Source organism: Triticum aestivum, chromosome 6B (assembly GCF_018294505.1).
Source record: "Triticum aestivum cultivar Chinese Spring chromosome 6B, IWGSC CS RefSeq v2.1, whole genome shotgun sequence".
NCBI lineage: Eukaryota > Viridiplantae > Streptophyta > Magnoliopsida > Poales > Poaceae > Triticum > Triticum aestivum.
In genome coordinates, this window is record NC_057810.1 from 572,008,063 (window position 1) to 572,024,604 (window position 16,542).

General features: G+C 40.3%; 1 pseudogene; it reads right to left on the reverse strand.

Moving 5' to 3' along the window:
* Positions 1-16,308, reverse strand: part of LOC123139394 (uncharacterized) — an 87,078-nt pseudogene extending 70,770 nt beyond the window's left edge.
* Positions 16,309-16,542: the final 234 nt, after the last annotated feature.

Here is a 16,542-nt window from a genome sequence, read left to right on the forward strand (position 1 = left end):
TTCAAGCAAATGCCCGGATTGAGAGATATGAAGTCTCCAATAAGTTCTATAGTTGTAAGACGGAGGAGAATAGTTCTGTCAGTGAACACATACTCAAAATGTCTGGGTATAATAATCACTTGATTCAATTGGGAGTTAATCTTCCTGATGATAGTGTCATTGACAGAATTCTTCAATCACTGCCACCAAGCTACAAGAGCTTCGTGATGAACTATAATGTGCAAGGGATGGACAAGACTATTCCCGAGCTCTTCGCAATGCTAAAGGCTGCGGAGGTAGAATCAAGAAGGAGCATCAAGTGTTGATGGTCAATAAGACCACCAGTTTCAAGAAAAAGGGCAAAGGGAAGAAGAAGGGGAACTTCAAGAAGAACAGCAAAAAAGTAGCTGCTCAAGAGAAGAAACCCAAGTCTAGACCTAAGCCTGAGACTGAGTGCTTCTACTGCAAGCAGACTGGACACTGGAAGCGGAACTGCCCCAAGTATTTGGCGGATAAGAAGGATGGCAAAGTGAACAAAGGTATATGTAATATACATGTTATTGATGTGTACCTTACTAATGCTCGTAGTAGCACCTGGGTATTTGATACCGGTTCTGTTGCTAATATTTGCAACTCGAAACAGGGACTACAGATTAAGCGAAGATTGGCTAAGGACAAGGTGACAATGCGCGTGGGAAATGGTTCCAAAGTCGATGTGATTGTGGTCGGCACGCTACCTCCACATCTACTATCGGGATTAGTTTTAGACCTAAATAATTGTTATTTGGTGCCAGCATTGAGCATGAACATTATATTTGGATCTTGTTTGATGCGAGACGGTTATTCATTTAAATCAGAGAATAATTGTTGTTCTATTTATATGAGTAATATCTTTTATGGTCATGCACCCTTGAAGAGTGGTCTATTTTTATTAAATCTCGATAGTAGTGATACACATATTCATAATGTTGAAACCAAAAGATGCAGAGTTGATAATGATAGTGCAACTTATTTGTGGCACTGCCGTTTAGGTCATATCGGTGTAAAGCGCATGAAGAAACTTCATACTGATGGACTTTTGGAATCACTTGATTATGAATCACTTGGTACTTGCGAACCGTGCCTCATGGGCAAGATGACTAAAACGCCGTTCTTCGGAACTATGGAGCGAGCAACTGATTTGTTGGAAATCATACATACTGATGTATGTGGTCCAATGAATAGTGAGGCTCGCGGCGGGTATCGTTATTTTCTCACCTTCACAGATGATTTGAACAGATATGGGTATATCTACTTGATGAAACACAAGTCTGAAACATTTGAAAAGTTCAAAGAATTTCAGAGTGAAGTAGAAAATCATCATAACAAGAAAATAAAATTTCTATGATCTGATCGTGGAGGAGAATATTTGAGTTATGAGTTTGGCTTACATTTGAAACAATGTGGAATAGTTTCGCAACTCACGCCACCCGGAACTCCACAATGAAATGGTGTGTCCGAATGTCGTAATCGTACTTTACTGGATATGGTGCGATCTATGATGTCTCTTACCGATTTACCGTATCGTTTTGGGGTTATGCTTTAGAGATGGCTGCATTCACGTTAAATAGGGCACCATCAAAATCCGTTGAGACGACACCTTATGAATTATGGTTTGGCAAGAAACCAAAGTTGTCGTTTCTTAAAGTTTGGGGCTGTGATGCTTATGTGAAGAAACTTCAACCAGATAAGCTCGAACCCAAATCGGAGAAATGTGTGTTCATAGGATACCCAAAAGAGAGTATTGGGTACACCTTCTATCACAGATCTGAGGGCAAGATTTTCGTTGCTAAATTCGGATCCTTTCTAGAGAAGGAGTTTCTCTCGAAAGAAGTGAGTGGGAGGAAAGTAGAACTTGATGAGGTAACTGTACCAGCTCCCTTATTGGAAAGTAGTTCATCACAAGAACCGGTTCCTGTGACAACTATACCAATTAGTGAGGAAGCTAATGATATTGATCATGAAACTTCAGATCAAGTTTCTACTGAACCTCGTAGGTCTACCAGAGTAAGATCCGCACCAGAGTGGTATGGTAATCCTATTCTGGAAGTCATGTTACTTGACCATGGCGAACCTACGAACTATGAGGAAGCGATGATGAGCCCAGATTCCGCAAAATGGCTTGAAGCCATGAAATCTGAGATAGGATCCATGTACGAGAACAAAGTATGGACTTTGGTTGACTTGCCTGATGATTGGCAAGCCATCGAGAATAAATGGATCTTCAAGAAGAAGACTGAAGCTGATGGTAATGTAACTGTCTACAAAGCTCGACTTGTTGCAAAAGGTTTTCGACAAGTTCAAGGGGTTGACTACGATGAGACTTTCTCACCCGTAGTGATGCTTAAGTCTGTCTGAATCATGTTAGCAATTGCCACATTTTATGATTGTGAAATTTGGCAAATGGATGTCAAAACTGCATGCCTGAATGGATTTCTGGAAGAAGAGTTGTATATGATGCAACCAGAAGGTTTTGTCGATCCAAAAGGAGCTAACAAAGTGTGCAAGCTCCATCGGTCCATTTATGGACTGGTGCAAGCATCTCGGAGTTGGAATAAACGCTTTGATAGTGTGATCAAAGCATATGGTTTTATACAGACTTTTGGAGAAGCCTGTATTTACAAGAAAGTGAGTGGGAGCTCTGTAGCACTTCTGATATTATATGTAGATGACATATTATTAGTTGGAAATGATATAGAATTTCTGGATAGCATAAAGGGATACTTGAATAAAAGTTTTTCAATGAAAGACCTCGGTGAAGCTGCTTACATATTGGGAATCAAGATCTATAGAGATAGATCAAGACGCTTAATTGGACTTTCACAAAGCACATACCTTGATAAAGTTTTGAAAAAGTTCAAAATGGATCAGGCAAAGAAAGGGTTCTTGCCTGTATTACAAGGTGTGAAGTTGAGTCAGACTCAATGCCCGACCACCTCAGAAGATAGAGAGAAAATGAAAGATGTTCCCTATGCTTCAGCCATAGGCTCTATCATGTATGCAATGCTGTGTACCAGACCTGACATTTTCTTAGCAATAAGCTTGGCAGGTAGGTACCAAAGTAATCCAGGAGTGGATCACTGGACAGAGGTCAAGAACATCCTGAAATACCTGAAAAGGACTAAGGATATGTTTCTCGTTTATGGAGGTGACAAAGAGCTAGTCGTAAATGGTTACGTCCATGCAAGCTTTGACACTGATCCACACGATTCTAAATCGCAAACCGGATACGTGTTTTTATTAAACGGTGGAGTTGTAAGTTGGTGAAGTTCTAAACAAAGCATTGTGGCGGGATCTACATGCGAAGCGGAGTACATAGCTGCTTCGGAAGCAGCAAATGAAGGAGTCTGGATGAAGGAGTTCATTTCAGATCTAGGTGTCATACCTAGTGCATCGGGACCAATGAAGATCTTCTGTGACAATACTGGTGCAATTGCCTTGGCAAAAGAATCTAGATTTCACAAGAGGACCAAGCACATCAAGAGACGCTTCAATTCCATCCGGGACCAAGTCCAGGTGGGAGACATAGAGATTTGCAAGATACATATGGATCTGAATATTGCAGACCCGTTAACTAAGCCTCTTCCACGAGCAAAACATGATCAGCACCAAGACTCCATGGGTGTTAGAATCATTACTGTGTAATCTAGATTATTGACTCTAGTGCAAGTGGGAGACTGAAGGAAATATGCCCTAGAGGCAATAATAAAGTTATTATTTATTTCCTCATATCATGACAAATGTTTACTATTCATGCTAGAATTGTATTAACCGGAAACATAATACATGTGTGAATACATAGACAAACTTAATGTCACTAGTATGCCTCTACTTGACTAGCTCATTAATCAATGATGGTTATGTTTCCTAACCATAGACATGTGTTGTCATTTGATTAATGGGATCACGTCATTAGGAGAATGATGTGATTGACTTGACCCATTCCGTTAGCCTAGCACTTGATCGTTTAGTATGTTGCTATTGCTTTCTTCATGACTTATACAAAGTTCCTACAACTATGAGATTATGCAACTCCCGTTTACCGGATGAACACTTTGTGTGCTACCAAACGTCACAACATAACTGGGTGATTATAAAGGAGCTCTACAGGTGTCTCCGAAGGTACATGTTGGGTTGACGTATTTCGAGATTAGGTTTTGTCACTCTGATTGTCGGAGAGGTATCTCTGGGCCCTCTCGGTAATGCACATCACTATAAGCCTTGCAAGCAATGTAGCTAATGAGTTAGTTATGGAATGATGCATTACGTAATGAGTAAAGAGACTTGCCGGTAACGAGATTGAACTAGGTATTGGATACCGACGATCAAATCTCGGGCAAGTAACATACCGATGACAAAGGGAACAGTGTATGTTGTTATGTGGTTTGATCGATAAAGATCTTCGTAGAATATGTAGGAGCCAATATGAGCATCCAGGTTCTGCCATTGGTTATTGACCGGAAACAGTTCTAGGTCATGTCTACGTAGTTCTCGAACCCGTAGGTTCCGCATGCTTAACGTTACGATGACAGTTTTATTATGAGTTTATAAGTTTTGATGTACTGAAGGTTGTTCGGAGTCCCAGATGTGATCACGGATATGACGAGGAGTCTCGAAATGGTCGAGACATAAAGATTGATATATTGGAAGCCTATATTTGGATATTGGAAACGTTCTGGGCGAAATCGGGAATTTACCGGAGTACCGGGGGTTACCGGAACCCCCCGGGGGTTAATGGGCCTACATGGGCCATGAGGGAGAAGGGGAGGGCCGGCCAGGGCAGGCCGCGCGCCCCTCCCCCCCTAGTCCGAATAGGACAAGGAAGGGGGGCGGCGCCCCCCTTTCCTCTTTCCCCTCTCCCCTTTCCTTCTCCACCAAGGCAAGAGGGGGGAGTCCTACTCCTGGTGGGAGTAGGACTCCTCCAGGCGCACCCCTAGGGGCCGGCCGCACCTCCCCCCTCCCTCCTTTATATACGGGGGCAGGGGGGCACCTCTAGACACACAAGTTGATCATTGTGATCGTTCCTTAGCCGTGTGCGGTGCCCCCCTCCACCATATTCCACCTCGCTCATGTCGTTGCGGTGCTTAGGCAAAGCCCTGCGTCGGCAGAACATCATCATCGTCACCATGCCGTCGTGCTGATGGAACTCATCCCCGACACCCTGCTGGATCGGAGTCTGGGGATCGTCATCGAGCTGAACCTGTGCTGAACTCGGAGGTGTCGTACGTTCGGTACTTGGATCGGTCGCATCGTGAAGACGTACGACTACATCAACCGCGTTGTCATAATGCTTCCGCTTACGGTCTACGAGGGTACGTGGACAAAACTCTCCCCTCTCGTTGCTATGCATCACCATGATCTTGCGTGTGCGTAGGAATTTTTTTGAAATTGCTATGTTCCCCAACATTTTGTTGTTTTGTGTTAGCTGCATTTTGATCAAAGAGGCCTTAAGCAACTCAAGGACCAATTTGAGAGAGTTGGAGGTTTCACAAAAATCCAATTTTGATTTATCCAAATTTGGTGATTGGGTCATATTGTTTTCAAAATTCTTTTTCCAAATATTTTAAAATAATTGGAGAAGATAATATGACTTCTTCAAAATCAGCAAAAAATACTGGAAATTGAATTTTGAATTTTTGGAGAGTTTATTTGATTTTTTTACTAGTTTATTTATTAGTTAGCTAAGTAATTAGTACTGTAATGTTTGTTTTTAGTTTAGGCATTTAGGTCTAGAAAAATGTTCACGAGGTCACTAATAAGAACATATATCTATGTGATATTTTTGGAATTTTTAGGATTTATTTTTATTTATTTTGCGTGATTTAGTCTTTGGAAAATTGTTTTAAAAAAAGTTTCGGGCCGACCGAACTGGGCCGAACCCAGCACAGCTGCGCCAACCGCCACCGCCGCCGTCTCTGAGCCAGACTCCGACAAACAGACTCTTATTTTCCTAATTTTTTAAATATTCCAAAACTGACAAAAAATATTTTTGTAGATTTTTCAGAGTCCGTTTACTTACCATATCACGTGCCTCCCTTTTTTCACGATTCTGGAGTGTTCCGAAAGGTTTCTTTTATGTGTTCCTCTGGTGTCATGGTTTGCATAATATTACTTTCAACATTAATGGGCATACCTGAGATATAATGTTTATACGTTGTCCATTAACAGCCTTCAGGTTAGTACCTTCGGCATTATTTATTTTGATAGCTCCGGATCGATAAACCTCCTCAATAACATTGGGTCCTTCCCATTTGGAGAGGAGTTTTCCTGCAAAGAATCTGAAATGAGAGTTGTACAAAAGAACATATTCTCCAACTTTGAACTCACGCTTTTGGATTCTTTTGTCATGCCATCTTTTAACTTTTTCTTAGAATAACTTTGCATTTTCATAAGCCTGGCTCCATTCATCAAATGAGCTAATATCAAATAACCTCTTTTCACCAGCAAGTTTGAAATCATAGTTGAGTTCTTTGATTGCCCAATATGCTTTATGTTCTAATTCAAGAGGCAAATGACAAGCTTTTCCATAAACCATTTTATAAGGAGACATACCCATAGGATTTTTATATGTTGTTCTATAAGCCCAAAGTGCATCATCTAGTTTCTTAGACCAATTCTTCTGGGACCTATTGACAGTCTTTTGTAAGATTAGTTTTATTTCTCTGTTACTAAGTTCAACTTGACCACTAGACTGAGGATGATAAGGTGATGCAATTCTATGGTTAACATCATACTTAGCAAGCATTTTACAGAAGGCACCATGAATAAAGTGTGAACCACCATCGGTCATTAAATATCTAGGGAATCCAAACCTTGGGAAAATAACTTCCTTAAGAATTTTAATAGAGGTGTTGTGATCAACACTACTGGTTGGAATAGCTTCTACCCACTTAGTAACATAATAAAAAACAACCAAAGTATGAGTATACCCATTAGAAGAAGGAAAAGGTCCCATCAAATCAAATCCCCAAACATCAAATGGTTAATTAACAAGTGAATAATTCATAGGCATTTCTTGACTCTTATTAATATTACCTATTCTTTGACATTCATCACAAGATGAGACAAACTTATGGGCATCCTTGAAGAGAGTAGGCCAATAAAAACCAGATTACAATACCTTATGAGCAGTTCTGTCTCCCGCGTGATGTCCTCCATAAGCCTCGGAGTGACATTTCTGTAGGATTTGTTCCTGTTCATGCTCAGGTACACAACGTCTAATAATACCGCCTACTCTGATGTGGGTCATCCCAAAAGTAATGTCTTAAATCACAGAAGAATTTTTTCTTTTGTTGGTAAGTAAAGCTAGGTGGTACGTATTTAGCAACAATATAATTAGCATAGTCAGCATACCAAGTTGTGCTATTAGAAACATTTATTGTAGCTAATTGTTCATCAGGGAAGCTATCGTTAATAGGTTGTGGGTCATCAAGAATATTTTCAAGCCTAGATAGGTTATCAGCTACGGGGTTCTCTGCTCCTTTCCTATCAGTGATATGCAAATCAAATTCTTGTAGTAGAAGAACCCACTGAGGGAGTCCTGGATTAGGGGGTATCTGGACAGCCGGACTATATACATCATCCGGACTTGAAGCGTGAAGATACAAGACTCAAGACTTCGGCCCATGTCCGGATGGGACTCTCCTTTGCGTGGAAGACAAGGTTGGCGATCCGGATATTGTGTTTCCTTCCTTGTAACCGACTCCATGTAAACCCTAGCCCTCTCCGGTGTCTATATAAACCGGAGAGGTTGGTCCTTAGAAGGCCGATCACAATTAAAATCATACCATCATAGGCTAGCTCTTAGGGTTTAGCCTCTACGTCTCGTGGTAGATCTACTCTTGTACTACTCATATCTTCAATATTAATCAAGCAGGAAGTAGGGTTTTACCTCCATCGAGAGGGCCCGAACCTGGGTAAACATTGTGTCCCTTGCTTCCTGTTACCATCAGCCTAAGACGCACAGATCGGGACCCCCTACCCGAGATCCGCCAATTTTGACACCGACACCCACCTAATGAGTCTAGGTTAAGCATCTTTCTTTTCCATAAGATATTTTTTAGCAACTAATCGGTGTGAACAATCACTTTAGAATCAACAATGTAAGATCTGAATTTATCACAAGCAAACACCACTGCTAAGAATTCTTTTTCAGTAGTAGCATAATTTCGTTGAGCAATGTCTAGAGTTTTACTAGCATAATGGATAACATTCAGTTTCTTATCAACTCTTTGTCCTAGAATAGCACCTATAACATAATCACTAGCATCACACATAATCTCAAAAGGCAAGTTCCAATCAGGTGGTTGAACAACATGTGTAGTAATTAAGGCTTTCTTTATTGTTTCAAAGGCTTCCAAGCAATCATCACCAAACACAAAGGGAATATCCTTTTGCAAAAGATGTGTGAGAGGCCTAGAAATTTTAGAAAAGTCTTTGATAAACCTCCTATGGAAACCAGCATGACAAAGGAAACTATGAATACCTTTGATATCTTTAGGACATGGCATTTTCTCAATTGCATCAACCTTGGCTTTGTCCACATCAATGCCTCTTTCAGAAATTTTATGGCCCAAAACAATACCTTCATTAACCATGAAGTGGCACTTCTCCCAACACAAAACAAGATTTGTTTGTTCACATCTCTACAAAACTTGATCAAGATTGCTTAAACAATCATCGAAAGACTTCCCATAAACAGAAAAGTCATCCATGAAAACCTCAAGAATCTTTTCACAAAAATCAGAGAATATAGCAGCCATACATCTTTGAAAAGTAGCAGGTGCATTACATAAACCAAAAGGCATACGTCTATAAGCATAAGTTCCAAAATGGCAAGTAAAAATGGTCTTTTCTTGATCAGGTTGTGAAACAAGTATTTGTGAAAAAACAGAATATCCATCAAGGAAGCAAAAATGTGTGTGCTTAGATAGTGTTTCTAACATTTGATCAATAAAAGGCAGAGGGTAATGATCTTTTCTAGTTGCTTTGTTTAATTTTCTATAATCAATTACCATCCTATAGCCTGTGACAATTCTTTGTGGAATAAGCTCATTCTTATCATTAGGAACAACAGTAATACCTCCCTTCCGAGGGACACAATGAACAAGACTTACCCATCTACTATCAGCTATAGGATAGATTATACCTGCTTCCAGAAGTTTCAATATTTTCATTCTTACCACTTCTTCCATCTTCGGATTTAACTGACGTTGGTGATCAACAACGGGCTTAACATCAGGTTCCATATTAATCTTGTGCTGACATAGAGTGGGACTAATGCCCTTAAGATCATCAAGAGTATATCCAATAGCAGCTCGGTGCTTCCTTAGAACTTTCAATAATCTTTCTTCTTCATGTTCTGAAGGGTTAGCACTAATAATAACATGATATATCTTTTTCTCATCAAGATAAGTGATGACCCACAAGTATAGGGGATCTATCGTAGTCCTTTCGATAAGTAAGAGTGTCGAACCCAGCGAGGAGCAGAAGGAAATGACAAGCGGTTTTCAGTAAGGTTTTCTCTGCAAGCACTAAAATTGTAGGTAACAGATAGTTTTGTGATAAGATAAATTGTAACGAGTAACAAGCAATGAAAGTAAATAAAGTGCAGCAAGGTGGCCCAATCCTTTTTGTAGCAAAGTACAAGCCTGGATAATTTCTTATAATGAGAAAAGAGCTCCCGAGGACACATGGGAGTTATCGTCAAGCTAGTTTTCATCACGCTCATATGATTCACGTTCGGTACTTTGATAATTTGATATGTGGGTGGACCGGTGCTTGTGTACTGCCCTTACTTGGACAAGCATCCCACTTATGATTAACCCCTGTTGCAAGCATCTGCAACTACAAAAGAAGTATTAAGGTAAACCTAACCACAGCATTAGACATATGGATCCAAATCAGCCCCTTACGAAGCAACGCATAAACTAGGGTCTAAGCTTTTGTCACTCTAGCAAGCCATCATCTCTTCCCAATGCCTTCCTCTAGGCTCAAATAATGGTGAAGTGTTATGTAGTCGATGTTCACATAATACCACTAGAGGAGAAACAACATACATCTCATCAAAATATCGAACAAATACCAAATTCACATGACTACTAATAGCAAGACTTCACCCATGTCCTCAGGAACAAACGTAACTACTCACAAAGCATATTCATGTTCATAATCAGAGGAGTAATAATATGCATTAAGGATCTGAACATATGATCTTCCACCAAGTAAACCAATTAGCATCAACTACAAGGAGTAATCGACACTACTAGCAACCCACAGGTACCAATTTGTGGTTTTGATACAAGATTGGATACAATAGATGAACTAGGGTTTTGAGAGGAGATGGTGCTGGTGAAGATGTTGATGGATATTGACCCCCTCTCGATGAGAGGATCATTGGTGATGATGATGGTGATGATTTCCCCCTCCCGGAGGGAAGTTTCCCCAGTAGAACAGCTCTGTCGGAGCTCTAGATTGGTTCCGCCAAGGTTCCGCCTCATGGCGGCGGAGTTTCGTCCCGTAAGCTTGCCTCTGATTTTTTTTCTAGGGTAAAAGCCTTCATATAGGAGAAGATGGGCACTGGAGGGCCACCAGGGGGCCCAGGAGACAGGGGGCGCGCCCAGTAGGGGTGGGCGCACCCCCCACCCTCCTGGCCAGGGTGTGGGCCCCCTCTGGTGTTTTCTTTGCTCAATAATTCTTATTAATTCCAAAACTGACTTCCGTGGAGTTTCAGGATTTTTGGAGCTGTGCAGAATAGGTTTCCAATATTTGCTCCTTTTCCAGTCAGAATTCCAGCTGTCGGCATTCCCCCTCTTCATGGTAAACCTTGTAAAATAAGAGAGAATAACTATAAGTATTGAGATATAATGTGTAATAACAGCCCATAATGCAATAAATATTGATATAAAAGCATGATGCAAAATGGACGTATCAACTCCCCCAAGCATAGACCTCGCTTGTCCTCAAGCGAAAGCCGAAATCGAAAAATATGTCCACATGTTTAGAGATAGAGGTGTTGATAAAAATAAAATACGGACATGGGGGCATCATGATCATTCTTATAACAGCAACATATATAGATTTTGTCATATGATTTCTTATGCTCAAGTAACGATCAATTCACAATGTCAAGTATGGTTCAAAAACTTCATTGGGAACTAACAAACTATAATCTCAGTCATTGAAGCAATTGCAATTTATCATAACATCAGAAAGAGTCAAGAATAGAGCTTTTCAGCAAGTCCACATACTCAAATATCATATAGTCTTCTATAATTGCTAACACACACGCAATACTTCTGGTTATGGAGTTTCAACCGGACACTAAGAAAGATAGGGGCTTATTGTGTTGCCTTCCAATGTATTCACCTTTGGGTGATGTCAACAATAATAATTCATGCTAACTTACATCCAATTGGATATATATATCAAGATCTTTCAAACTCGAGGAGCTTGCCAAAGGATAAAATTAAAAAGGGAAAGGTGAACATCACCTTGACTCAAGTATAAAGTAAAAACATAAATTAAAATATAGGCCCTTGACAGAGGGAAGCAGAGGTTGTCATGTGATTTTAGGGTTGGATGCACAAAATCTTAATGCAAAAGAACGTCACTTTATATTTCCACTTGTATATGGACCTTTAGTATGCAGTCTGTCGCTTTTATTGCTTCCATAACAAGATCGTATAAAGCTTATTTTCTCTGCACTAATAAGTCATACATATTTAGAGAGCAATTTTTATTGTCTGCAACATGACAACTTACTTGAAGGATCTTACTCAATCCATAGGTAGGTATGGTGGACTCTCATGGCAAAACTGGGTTTAAGGATATTTGGAAGCACAACTAGTATCTCTACTTGGTGCAAGGAATTTGGCTAGCATGAGGGGGAAAGGCAAGCTCAACATGTTGGGAAGATCAATGACAATATACTTTAAGTGAGATGTGAGAAAACATAAACCATTACATTGTCTTCCTTGTCCAACGTCAACTCTTTTAGCATGTCATACTTAATGAGTGCTCACAATCATAAAAGATGTCCAAGATAGTATATTTGTATGTGAAAACCTCTCTTTCCTTATTACTTCCTATTAATTGCAATGATGACCAAAACTACGTTTGTCAACTCTTAACAACTTTTATGCCTCATACTTTCTATGTGTGAAGTCATTACTATCCATAAGATCAATATGAGCTCTTTTATTCTTTTTATTATGTCTACTTTCTCAAGATCATGGCAAGATAGCAAAGCCCTTGACTCAACACTAATCTTTATTATAGATAGCTCACGGACTCGATTACATAAGCAGATCACAAAGCAAAACTCAAAACTAATTGATACTAAAACTTCAATATACTAGATCAAGATACTACTAAAAGGATCAAACTAAATAAAACGGTAAAGATAAGAGTGTGATGGGATATGATACCGGGGCATCTCCCCCAAGCTTGGCAGTTGCCAAGGGGAGTGCCCATACTAATACGTCTCCAACGTATCTATAATTTTTGATTGCTCCATGCTACTTTATCTACTGTTTTGGACTATATTGGGCTTTATTTTCCACTTTTATATTACTTTTGGGACTAACCTATTAACCGGAGGCCCAGCCCAGAATTGTTGTTTTTTTCCTTTTTCAGTATTTCGAAGTAATAGAATATCAAATAGAGTCCAAACGGAATGAAACCTTCGGGATCGTGATTTTCCAACCGAACGTGATCCAGGAGACTTGGACCCTACTCCAAGTAGTGCCCGAGGAGGTCACGAGGGTGGAGGCCCCCCCCCCCCGGGGTGCGCCCCCTACCTCGTGGGCCCCTCGGAGCTCCACCGACATACTCCTTCCTCCTATATATACCTACGTATCCCTGAACGATCAGAACAGGAGCGAAAAACCTAATTCCACTGCCACAATCTTCTGTATCCATGAGATCCCATCTTGGGGCATGTTAAGGAGCTTTGCCGGAGGGGGCATCCACCATGAAGGGCTTCTACATCATCACCATAGCCCCTCTGATGAAGTGTGAGTAGTTTACTTCAGACCTTCGGGTCCATAGCTAGTAGCTCGATGGCTTCTTCTCTCTTTTTGGATTTCAATACAATGTTCTCCCCCTCTCTCGTGGAGATCTATTCGATGTAATCTTCTTTTTGCAGTGTGTTTGTTGAGACCGATGAATTGTGGGTTTATGATCCAGTATTATCTATGGAAAATATTTGATTCTTCTCTGAATTCTTTTATGTATGATTGAGTTATCTTTGCAAGTCTCTTCGAATTATCCTTTTTGGTTTGGCCAACTAGATTGGTAGTTCTTGCAATGCGAGAGGTGCTTAGCTTTGGGTTCAATCTTGCGGTGTCCTTGCCCAGTGACAGAAGGGGCAGCAAGGCACGTATTGTATTGTTGCCATCGAGGATAACAAGATGGGGTTTTTATCATATTGCATGAATTTATCCCTCTACATCATGTCATCTTGCTTACGGCATTACACTGTTTTTACTTAATACTCTAGATGCACGCTGGATAGCGGTCGATGAGTGGAGTAATAGTAGTAGATGCAGAATCGTTTCGATCTACTTGTTTTGGACGTGATGCCTATATACATGATCATTTCCTAGTATACTCATAACTATGCTCAATTCTGTCAATTGCTCAACAGTAATTTGTTCACCCACCGTAGAATATATATGCTCTTGAGAGAAGCCACTAGTGAAACCTATGGCCCCCGCGTCTATTCTCATCATATCAATCTCTATCACTTTATTTACTTGATTTGTTTTACTTTGCCTTTACTTTTTACTTTGCATCTATCAATCAAAAATACCAAAAATATTATCTCTATCAGATCTCACTCTCGTAAGTGACCGTGAAGGGATTGACAACCCCTAAGCGTTGGTTGTGAGTTGCTATCGTTTTGTGTAGGTACGAGGGACTTGTGTGTGGTCTCCTACTGGATTGATACCTTGGTTCTCAAAAACTGAGGGAAATACTTACGCTACTTTGCTGCATCATCCTCTCCTCTTCGGGGAAATCCAACACAGTGCTCAAGAGGTAGCACATACCCATGTGATTATGTCCTCGAAGGTGATGGAGGTGGTGATGATGATGGTGGATAATCGCACATTGAGCGTAAAAGCTCCTCCAACTTGCGGATAATGCCCTTGAGTCCGGCAATATGATCCTTCAACAAAATATTCTCCTGTGTGAGATACTTATTCTGAATGTGAGCTAACTCAATCATCTTGAAAGCTTCAATCTCAGTTGGAGTAAAGAGGTTAGGTAAGGGTTGAGGGATGTCTTCTTCTTCCACCGCCGGAGCTTGAACCTCCGTGGCCTTCTTGATCCCTTCCTCCTTGTTGATCTCTTCCGGTTCTTCTCTTTTCAGCTCTATCTTCAATAGCCAAGCATCCTTGTCTTCATTGTTGAAGGAAGGCAACGTCATGGTGCTCTAGATCTGTCAGAAAAACAGCTCGAATGAAAATAGAGGATATTTGCGTGATACGGTGGTCAAAGCCTTCGGGAGATTATATAATGAATTTTTACCGACCAAAATACGTAACGTGCAAGAAAACGGAGTCCGGGAGGCACATGAGGTGGCCATGAGACAGGGGGGCGTGCCCAGGAAGGGTGGGCGCGCCCTCCACCCTCGTGGAGGCCTCGTGTCCTTCCCGGATTACTTATTTCTTCCTAAAATTCTTAAATATTCCAAAACGGATAAAAATTGCCATTAGAATTGTTTTGGAGTCGGTTTACTTACTGTACCACATACCTATTCCTTTTCGGAGTCTGGAACATTCTGGAAAGTGTCCCTTATGTATTCCTCCGGGGTTACGGTTTCAATAATATTAGTTTCAACATTGATAGGATTACCTGAGATATAATGTTTAATTCTTTGACCGTTCACCACCCTCGGACTTGTGCCTTCGAAGTTGTTGATTTTTATGGCACCAGGACGATAGACCTCCTCGATAACGTAAGGAGCTTCCCATTTAGAGAGAAGTTTTCCGGCAAAAAATCCTAAACGAGAGTTGAATAATAACACATAATCACCTACATTAAACTCACGCTTTTGTATCCTTTTATCATGCCAGCGTTTGACTTTTTCTTTGAATAGCTTGGCATTCTCATAGGCTTGGGTTCTCCATTCATCAAGTGAGCTAATATCAAATAACCTCTTCTCACCGGCAAGTTTGAAGTCATAGTTGAGCTCTTTAATAGCCCAATATGCCTTATGTTCAAGTTCAAGAGGTAAGTGACAAGCTTTTCCATAAACCATCTTATACGGAGACATACCCATAGGATTTTTGTATGCAGTTCTGTAGGCCCATAATGCATCATCAAGTTTCTTGGACCAATTCTTTCTAGATCTATTGACAGTCTTTTGCAAAATTAATTTGAGCTCTCTATTGCTCAACTCTACTTGACCACTAGACTGCAGGTGATAAGGAGATGCGATTCTATGACTAACATCATACTTAGCAAGCATCTTACGGAAAGCACCATGAATAAAATGTGAACCACCATCAGTCATAAGATATCTAGGGACTCCAAACCTCGGAAAATAACTTCTTTAAGCATTTTAATAGAAGTGTTATGATCAGCACTACTAGTTGGAATAGCTTCTACCCACTTGGTAACGTAATCAACAACAACTAAAATATGTGTGTAACCATTAGAGGCGGGAAAAGGTCCCATATAATCAAAGCCCCAAACATCAAACGATTCAATAACAAGAGAATAATTCATAGGCATTTCTTGGCGTCTACTAATATTACCAATTCTTTGACATTTATCACAAGATAAGACAAACTTACGAGCATCTTTCAAGAGAGTAGGCCAATAAAAACCATATTGCAATACCTTATGTGCAGTTCTATCTCCAGCGTGGTGTCCTCCATAGGATTCAGAGTGACACTTGTGTAGGATCTGTACCTGCTCATGCTCAGGTACACAACGTCTAATAACACCATCTACTCCTTCTTTATAAAGGTGTGGGTCATCCCAGAAGTAATGTCTTAAATCATAAAAGAACTTTTTCTTTTGCTGGTATGTGAAACTAGGTGGTATAAATTTAGCAACAATGTAATTAGCATAATCAGCATACCAAGGAGCAGTACGAGAAGCATTAATGACCACTAATTGTTCGTCAGGAAAACTATCATCAATAGGCAGTGGGTCATCAAGAACATTCTCTAACCTAGATAAGTTGTCTGCAACGAGGTTCTCAGCTCCCTTTCTATCAATAATATGCAAATCAAATTCTTGGAGCAAGAGAACCCATCTAATAAGTCTAGGCTTAGCATCTTTCATTTCCATAAGATATTTAATAGCAGCATGATGAGTGTGAATAGTAACTTTAGAATCAACAATGTAAGGTCTAAACTTATCACATGCAAACACAACTGCTAAGAATTCTTTTTCAGTAGTAGCATAATTTCTCTGGGCAGTATCAAGAGTTTTACTAGCATACTGTATAACATTCAATTTCTTATCAACTCTTTGCCCTAGAACAGCACCTACAGCATAATCACTAGC